Source organism: Ranitomeya imitator, chromosome 1 (genome assembly GCF_032444005.1).
Source record: "Ranitomeya imitator isolate aRanImi1 chromosome 1, aRanImi1.pri, whole genome shotgun sequence".
Classification (NCBI taxonomy): Eukaryota; Metazoa; Chordata; class Amphibia; order Anura; family Dendrobatidae; genus Ranitomeya; species Ranitomeya imitator.
Genome location: NC_091282.1, coordinates 646539 through 656470, shown reverse-complemented (window position 1 = coordinate 656470; position 9932 = coordinate 646539). Strand labels below are relative to the sequence as shown.

The 9932-nt window shown below is 41.7% G+C and overlaps 1 long non-coding RNA gene across 1 annotated transcript; it reads left to right on the top strand.

The window, feature by feature from the left end:
• The first annotated feature begins 3085 nt into the window (after positions 1-3085).
• LOC138657660 (uncharacterized) lies at positions 3086-6253 on the top strand. Its single transcript, XR_011317119.1, has 4 exons — positions 3086-3410; positions 3512-3776; positions 4248-4379; positions 4460-6253. It is a non-coding gene; the product is annotated as an uncharacterized lncRNA (long non-coding RNA).
• Positions 6254-9932: the final 3679 nt, after the last annotated feature.

The following is a 9932-nucleotide window of genomic DNA, read 5'->3' as shown; positions in this document are numbered from 1 at the left end:
GGTACAGCTGAACGCGTTTCGAACACTAAGGGTATGTGCACACGATGCAGATTTAGTGCAGAAAAATCTGCAGTTCTGCACTAAATCTGCATCTCCTGGCAGAATCTACAGGTGCGTTTTTGATGCGTTTATTGAGCACAAATCTGCACAAAAAACGCATGAAAAATGCATCAAAAACGCATGAAAAACGCATCAAAAACGCACCTGCAGATTTCTATAATGGAGGGGTGCAGAAACGCTGCAGAACTGCACTCCTTTGAAAACTGCAGCGTTTCTGCGCAGATTTTTCTGCACCATGTGCACTGCTTTTTTTTTTTTCACATTGATTTATAATGTACTGTGATCACAGTGCAGTTCTGCAGCGTTTCTGCTGCAGAAAAATCTGCAGTTCTGCACTAAATCTGCATCGTGTGCACATACCCTTAGTGTTCTTAGTCCACAGCAAGTGATCCAAGTGAGCGCTTCGTATATAAAAGCATCCATCACAGGTGAAATGAATACAAGATATAATTAGAGAAACCGCACCTACTGCAATACAGAAAATTGTATATATGATACAAAAAAATACAAATAAATGACAATCACAAAAGCAGATATGGATGTAATGTGATATAACTAAAAATTATATATATAATACAAAAAAAAAGCAAAGAAAAAAATATAATTAAGCGACATACAATCACAAAAGCGAAAATAAACATGATATATTATGACTATAAATATGACTATATAAACACATAAATATAACTGTAACTTAGATGAAAAATAAATATATCAACATAATTTCTCTTTTAAGGTTTAAACCCATAGGAGTACGTGTGTCAAGTAAATAAATCCAGAATGCTTCTTTGTCTCGCAGTTTTTTTCCCTATCTCCTCCTCGTATATCCCTATGGACTTGTTCAATGGCATATACTCTTAAATGTGTAGTTTGTCTATTATGTACATTGATAAAATGATGTGAAACATTAGAAATATGACGTAAAGTAGGCTGAACAATGTCATTAAGATGCTCCCGAAATCTTTCTTTTAAATTTCTAATAGTGGAACCAACATACAACAAACTGCAGTGTATGCATTCAATGATATAGACCACATGATCAGAGTTGCAATTCATAAAATTCTTTATGGAGAAAATCCTTGAGTCATTAGAACCGCAAAATGTTGATGTTTTTTTCACATATGTACATGTTTTACAAGGATATGTACCACATTTGAAAAAAACCTTTTGTAAGTAACCAATTTGAAGAATTTGCATATTTTTTAGAATGCACAAAATTCGGAGAAAGAATATTGCCCAAAGTTGGAGCACGTCTCGGTACAATGCGGACCCCGTTTTGAAGAATTGTGTCCATAATGTGATCATCACGTAAAATATTGAGATTTTTTGACACTTTGAGACAGAGTTGAAGTGAGTGCTATATGTAAGCACTAATACTGGTTTATCCAAAGCATTGCGATCTGAATTTTGTGATGTATAGTTGAAATGAGGTGACTAAATAAGATCTAATCTAGACCTGTTGTGCGCTATATCAAAATGTCCATTCCACCCCAGATTGCATTGCATGCAGTACACCATCATCTCAAAAATTATAGTTCCTGTTCGAATGATTTAGTCTTTCATTATTTCAGTTCTATCTTTTTTGTTGTCACATAATTATTTCATGTTTGAAAACAAATTTTTTTTGCAAAAAAGTGGAGTTTCAATGGGGGCCAAATTCTCACCTTCTGTAGCCAACTTAGTTATGTCTTGGTGGGAAGAACAATATATTTTTTGTGCAGATAATCCTTTTTCTAAACATATTCAATTATTCTTTAGATATATTGATGATTTACTACTGGTGTGGAATGGAGATCAGGATTCTATTGTACAATTTTTATCTTACATGAATAATAATCCCTTTAATCTTAAATTCACTTTTTTTCTGATTATAATTCTATATCTTTTTTAGATTTAATTCTTACGGGATTACCACATCAAATTGTTCAAAGTCGCACATACCGCAAACCGGGTGCTGGGAATACTATCCTACATGCTCAGAGTTTCCACCCATCCCACACAATTCATGCTATAACAGTGGGAGAGGCTATTAGAGCCAGAAGAAACTGCAGCAATGATTTAGCATTTGAACAGGAAAAACATGTCATTAAAAAACGTTTGAGAAACAGAAACTATCCAAATTGGTCTCTGGACCGAGCTTTTGATATAGCGCACAACAGGTCTAGATTAGATCTTATTCAGTCCCCTCATTTCAACTATACATCTGCATAGAAAAATTATTCTACAAGTTCTGCACAATAAACCACAAGCCACCCCTTTTTTGGACCAGACTGAGCAGAATGTATTTCAAGATCTCATGGATTTGCTCAACGAAGGACAGAGTGCCACAGGTAGGTCCAAATTCCGCATAGGAACAAATCTCTTGTCTCGCCACCTCTCTCTATTGTCCCTGCGGTCAGGATATTCTTTGAAATGACCAAAAGGGACATTGAGGCATTGCCTGCCAAGATCCCTGTGATTAGCAACCTGACATTGCTTGAGAAACGTGCCTTATCTGATCTTAAAGCCAATAACGAGTTTTTGATTTGTGAGGCTGACAAGGGGGCAAACATTGTCCTCTGGCCCCACGACCTCTATGTGGAAGAAGCATGCAGACAATTGGATAATACAAGATATTATCACAAACTTCCATCAGACCCTACGGGTGTTTACTCGACCAAATTGAGAGCGTTAATTGATAGAGCCCTGGAATTGGGTATCATCAATACAGGAGAACAGGACTTTATTTGGGTTAAACAGCCTACCACGTCAACGTTCTATATGTTGCCCAAATTGCACAAAGACATCCACAAGCCACCCGGACGCCCTATTGTTTCCAGCATAGGGAGCCTGTGCGAGAAAGCTTGTACATACATTGACTTTTTTTACAGCCCTTGGTTTTGGAACTCCCTTCGACCACCCTGGCCCAAGGTGAAATCATGGTCACATGTGATGTTGAGTCTCTATACTCAAATATTGACCATGATCATGGCCTACAAGCTGTCTTGTTTTTCCTAGATCTAAAACAACATTCAGACAGGTTGCACGACTCCTTCATTGTGGATTTGCTTGACTTCATTCTCAAGCATAATTTCTTCTTATTTGACAGAAATTTTTACCTCCAAGTCTCCGGTGTGGCAATGGGGGCCCGCTGTGCCCCAGTTCTGGCTAATCTTTTTCTAGGGTGGTGGGAGTCTACGATCGTCTACAATTCCACGTGGTTTAAATCTAAGGTACGCTGTTGGTACAGATATATTGACGACGTGTTTTTTATCTGGTCAGGCTCCCAGGAGGAAGTTGGGACCTTTATAAACTCGCTCAACGACAATCTGTTCAACATTTTCTTGACCTTTTCGTATTCTCCCTCCTCGGTGAGTTTCCTGGACCTCAACGTCATGTGTCATAATGGCAATTTGACAACTTGCCTATATCGCAAACCCACAGCCACTAATAATCTTTTGGAATTCCGCAGTTTCCATCCATTCCACACCAAAAAGGGGGTCCCCATTGGGCAGTTCCTTAGATCCAGGAGGAACTGCACACTCGATGATGACTTTCAAAAAGAAGCACAAGATCTGACCAGAAGATTTAAAAGAAGGACTTATCCCAAAAGATGTATTTCTCAAGCGTACCGGAGAGCCAAGTGTCAGTCGCAGGTTTCCCTGTTGGAGCCAAAGAAGAAACCACCGGACAAATTCATCCATTTCATTACTGGATACAACACCCATTGGTCCAAGGTAAGAGACATCTTACAGAAATACTGGGGCATCCTCACTACAGATTTAGTAACATCGCAAATTGTCAGCGAACGGCCACTAATCACTGCGAGGAGGGCACCGAATCTGAGAGATATTCTCACACGGAGCCATTACACCAGGCCTACTACCAGACTAAATCGCGGCATCATATTGAGGGGCTCCTTCCCGTGTGGAGATTGCAACATCTGCCAATATATGCATCCAGTCAGAGATTGTTTCTGTAACCCTACTGACGGCATTAAGCATGGGCTAAAATCATACATTAACTGTAAGACTACCAATGTCATATATGCAATCGTCTGCCCATGCCCACTCATATATGTGGGACAAACATCCCAAGAGCTGCGCCGACGCATGCAGAAACATCTACCATCAATACTGCGTCGGCTGATGCTCGTAGGGAGAAACTTCTCACTACAGTGGCTTCTCATTTTTTATCACACCATGCAGGCAGACATACAGGCACCAAGATTGTGGGTTTGGAACATGTCAGGAGTTCGGGCAGAGGGGAATCCCTTGAACGAAAACTTTTGCAAGCTGAAGCCCGTTGGATTTTCCTACTACACTCTGCTGCACCTCTAGGTATTAATGAGGACCTCCTCTTTACGGGCTTCTTAGGCTGAACAACTCTGTTACCATATGTTTTGTATGTCCTCTTCCAGGTTGGTCCAGCATTACTTGGTTATTTATATGCCTTTTGGACAATATACAGCAGTTTCGAAATAGGGACTCAAGCATGATCTGGTTTTTACATACACGCTTCAACATTTATCTTTGCCAATTTGGAGAGAGGACCATCGGTGATGAGGAATTATGAAGATATGGACCAAATACCAAACGTCTGTACATTGCGAATGGATACACCAGCCGGACTACGTATGCCTACTTTATGTAGAGCCTCATTAGCAAGGAGACATTCTGTCGCCCCACTCGGTGTAACATGGATTTATGTGCGCTATAAATATTGTACAACTGTCTCTTTTTAAGTACATTAATCCCATTGAGCTCTATTGTCAGAACTTTCTAAGGTAGCTGGCGATTCACAACTATTACACTGTTATAGGACCTCTGTATATTTCTTCAATTTTGGTGCCCCTGTTATAAGTGCCCACTTATCCATTACCTCTATGGATCATTACTATTTTTCTCTTGCATTGTCTATCTTCCATAGCCCTGTCTCTGTAGGTCAGTACCTGTATGTCTCAGCTTGGTGCTATCGGTTTCGGTATGCAGGATTCGTGAAATTATTCCTTGGACTCGTATGCCTTTATTGTTCTGCTTATCACTATTTAGATATACCTGGTCGAATCTTCCCCAGACCGTTTTTACGCTTTGGTCAACATCATTAGCCATTGGGAATTGGATTAAGTTGTGAGACAGGTCCTTTTTATCTTATCAGATATATATATCTGTACGACTAGTAATGTCTCTCCTTTCATGCATTCCTCTGTCCTTTGAACCTTCTAGGTATGTTGCTAATCAATAAACATATTTTTCAGTAGGCATGGTGGTTTTGTTGTTTATTTAAGCTGCTTTACCTTATAGCTTTTTTCATTCACAGATCCTATTGTCCGTTGTCCTTATCTTCTATCCCTTTTGTGTCCATTCATGTTTATTTATGTTTGTCTGCTGTTACTTTAGACTGTCAGGTTTTCCTGTAGTGGCTGTGAGTGGGGTACATCCCCTTCATATACCACATCCATTGGTGTACATATTTTTCCATCCGTGGCTCCTTGTTTTATTGTGCACAATGCGCTGCACTGTAAATTTCGGGCGCATGCGCATTGCGCAGTATTGGCAGAGACGTCTGCCGTTCATGTTCTTCCGCCCTCATCGTGCGTCAGTTCCGGTCTCCGGCGTTCCTCGCCCAATTCCTGTCACAACTAAAAGGTATTTAAGCGGACATTGATGGTTGGTTCAGCACCCTTCCCCTGACGAAGCCGTCCCTGTAACGGCGATACGTGTGGGGTCTCTCCCCGCTCTGATCCCTGCCTCCTCACACATTGTTTTCCTGGCGGTTTTGCTCTGATAGCTCCGTATGGCTGGGCCTAGGACCTTCATGTATATTTCGGGTATATGGCCATTGCAGCCCCAGATGTAGAGTACCTGGCACATCCGCCTTTTCCTCTTGTACCCTGTTCTTTGACTTTGGTCGATTGGACTTTTTGCTGACATACAGGTATTGATCATTTCTGCCATCTTTTTCTATACCTTTGGATAGGGTCTGTGTTCTTACCCGGACGTTTATGAACATTACATATATTTTCCATTCAGGGAACTTTGTGTTCATCTAAGAGGCGCAGCTATACAGGGCCACCCTTATGCTTTGTATTTAGTGTATGTTCATTATATTGACTTGTTATTTAGATATACATATTGCTTAGGTTATGTGATACTTTACCTCTGCATTACTTGCAGGGTATATGCCCCTGTTTGGCCACCGCTACTTTTACGGATCATTGTGGGGACTTTTCGGTGTGTTCACTTGTTTTTAATGTTTTTATCTTTGCATCAATAAAGTTTGGCTTTTTTATATATTTCAATACCCATTGTGGTGTGCAGTGTTTTAGAGTGGTTCTTTTTTCCTCTTTTTTCTTCATTGTCATTATATTACCACTCTTCTGTACCCCTCTTTATTCGATGCACAGTATTAGTAGTGCGCTGGTGCCCTAAATTCTGTCAAGTTGTACTTTTGAACGACATCATTGGTTTTAGCATGCCATGTACTAGAAAACGGGAAAAAAATTCCAAGTGCGGTGAAATTGCAAAGAAAGTGCAATCCCACACTGGTTTTGTGTTTGGCTTTTTTGCTAGGTTCATTAAATGCTAAAACTGAGCGGCCATTTTGATTCTCCAGGTCATTACAAGTTCATAGACCCAAACATGACTAGGTTACATTTTATCTAAGTGGTGAAAAAAAATTACAAAATTTTTCGTGATCTGGAGTCAGGTGAGGGCTTATTTATTGCGTGCTGAGCTGACGTTTTTAGTGATACTATTTTGGTGCAGATACGTTCATTTGATCGCCCGTTATTGCATTTTAATGCAATGTCGCGGAGACCAAAAAACGTAATTCTGGCGTTTTGAATTTTTTTCTTGCTATGTTGTTTACTGATCAGGTTGATCCTTTTTTTTATTGATAGATCGGGCAATTCTGAACGCGGCTATACAATATACGTGTATATTTTATTTATTTTTTTTATTGTTTTATTTTGAATGGGCCGAAACGAGGGTGATTTAAACTTTTATATATATTTTTTTTTTTTCATATTTTTTAAAACATTTTTATTTTATTTTTGCCATGCTTCAATAGTCTCCATGGGAGGCTAGAAGCTGGCATAGCCTGATCGGCTCTGCTACATAGGAGCGAAGCTCAGATCACTCCTATGTAGTAGAATTGCTGCATTGCTATGAGCCCCGACCACAGGGTGGCTCTCACAGCAATCCGGCATCAACACCCATAGAGGTCTTCAATAGACCTCTGGTTGTCATGCCGACGCATCGCTGACCCCCGATCACGTGATGGGGTCAGCGATGCGCGCATTTCCGGCCGATGGCCGGAAGCGCTAGTTAAATGCCGTTGTCAGCGTTTGACAGCGGCATTTAACTAGTTAATAGCAGCGGATGAATCACGATTCCACCCACCGCTATTGCGGGCACATGTCAGCTTTTCAAAACAGCTGACATGTCCTGGCTTTGATGCGGGCTCACCGCTGGAGCTCGCATCAAAGCAGGGGATCTGACCTTGGACGTAGTATCCCATCCGAGGTCAGAAAGGGGTTAAGTCGTAATCCGTTCCTCCGTTTCTGCTAGGCGCTGCTCTTAGAAAACACACTGAGTGATGGCCCGGCCAATGCAAAGGCCAAAAATGTATTTGTCCTGCTTCCAGACCTAAGCTGCGCAATTATATACCAGTTTAAGAGAACATAGGGAATTCCCCCCACCGTGCTCTTACACAAAGCGGAGTAGGCCTGCTCCCAGCACACTGGTTTCACATTACAGCTGTATTGGAGGAAGGGGGTCGGAAAAGCCCACAGCGTGTGTCTGTACTCAGCTCTTGGATGTAGCAGAGCTCAGTGTGCGTGATAATAGACAATCAATACATCATATTCCTGATACCATAGTACCAGTGTACTGTATGCATGTGAATCAAGATAACGAAGTGCAGTTTATAATTATTAGTGCCTAGGGTGGATCTCAATAAAGTCAATAGATATAAATACAAGTTTAAAGGAATTCGTTTTACCTAGAAGGGCATCCACAGGTAACGAAAGTCTTGCATCCCTCCACCCCGACAAGCGTTTCGCTCTGCTTTTTCCGGGGGCATCATTATGGTCATGTATTAATTTTTGATGAAGTGTTACCCTCCGATTGGTTTTGGTTTTCTTTAGAGAGTTCTGATTATTAATTATATATAATTTAGATTGTGAGCCCCATTGGGGACAGCGATTATAATGTGTGTAAAGAGCTGCGGAATAAGATCGCACTATATAAGAAAAGCTTAGTAATAAATCAAATCTTGTTAGACATGAGAAGTCATACAGGAAAGAAACTGTAGTTATGTTCACTGTGCTTTATAAACTTTAATAAACCGTGTTAGGCATAAATGAGTACACCCACTGTGATAAGTACGATTTTAATACCTCATTGAACACTGAAAATCTCTGCAGGGGAGCCTGCTCATCTTCTCTCCAAATCACACCTCACCACTTGTGCAAAGCTAACAGACAATTCTCTATACTCCTCCTCCTAGACCTGTCCTCTGCCTTCGACACAGTTGACCACTGCCTCCTACTACAGATCCTCTCTTCCTTTGGGGTCAAAGACCTTGCCCTATCCTGGATCTCCTCATACCTTGCCAACCGCACATTTAGCGTTTCCTACTCCCATACTACCTCTTCATCTCGCCCCCTCTCTGTTGGTGTCCCCCAAGGCTCTGTCCTAGGACCCTTACTCTTCTCAATCTATACACTCGGCCTGGGACAACTCATAAGGTCCTATGACTTCCAGTACCATCTATATGTTGATGATACTCAGATCTACCTCTCTGGCTCAGATGTCACCGCTCTGCTGTCCAGAATCCCAGAGTGTCTATCAGCCATATCCTCCTTCTCCTCTCGCTTCCTCAAGCTCAGTGGTTCAAGAGGGGTTCAGGAGAGGCCTGGATGTCTTCCTGGAGCAGAACAATATTGTATCATACAATTATTAGTTTCTGTAGAAGGAAGTAGATCTGGGGATTTATTATGATGGAATATAGGCTGAACTGGATGGACAAATGTCTTTTTTCGGCCTTACTAACTATGTTAATGTGGACAAATCTGAACTCATTATCTTTCCTCCATCATGCATATCTTCCTTACCTGATCTATCTATTAAAATAAATGAAATCACACTTTCCCCTGTCCCCAAAATCCGCTACCTCGGAGTAACCCTGGACTCTGCCCTGTCCTTCAAACCGCACATCCAAGCTCTCGCCACCTCCTGCCGCCTCCAGCTCAAAAATATTTCCAGAATCCGTCCTTTCCTTAACCCACACTACCAAGGTGCTCGTGCATGCCCTAATGATCTCCCGCCTTGACTACTGCAACATACTTCTCTGTGGCCTACCTGCCACGTCACCGCTCTGCTTTCCGGCCGCTGTGCTCACAGCCAGAGCAGAGAAGCAGAGCGCCGGGAGCAGACAGCGGTAGGTAAGTATGTAGTGTTTGTTTTTTTAACTTTTACGATAGTAACCAGGGTAAACATCGGGTTACTAAGCGCGGCCCTGCGCTTAGTAACCCGATGTTTACCCTGGTTACCAGCGAAGACATCGCTGAATCGGCGTCACACACGCCGATTCAGCGATGTCAGCGGGAGATCCAGCGACCAAATAAAGTGCTGGCCTTCTAGCCCCGACCAGCGACATCACAGCAGGATCCTGATCGCTGCTGCGTGTCACACTGAACGATATCGCTAGCCAGGACGCTGCAACGTCACGGATCGCTAGCGATATCGTTTAGTGTGAAGGTACCTTTAGGTAATACATATATTAGCGCTTTTACGGCTACATAAAACAAAAAGCAAAGCAACAAAATTTGCATACAAGTCTGTAAAATACCAAAAAAATCCATCCCCCTAGGCCGCTAAGCCAATTGG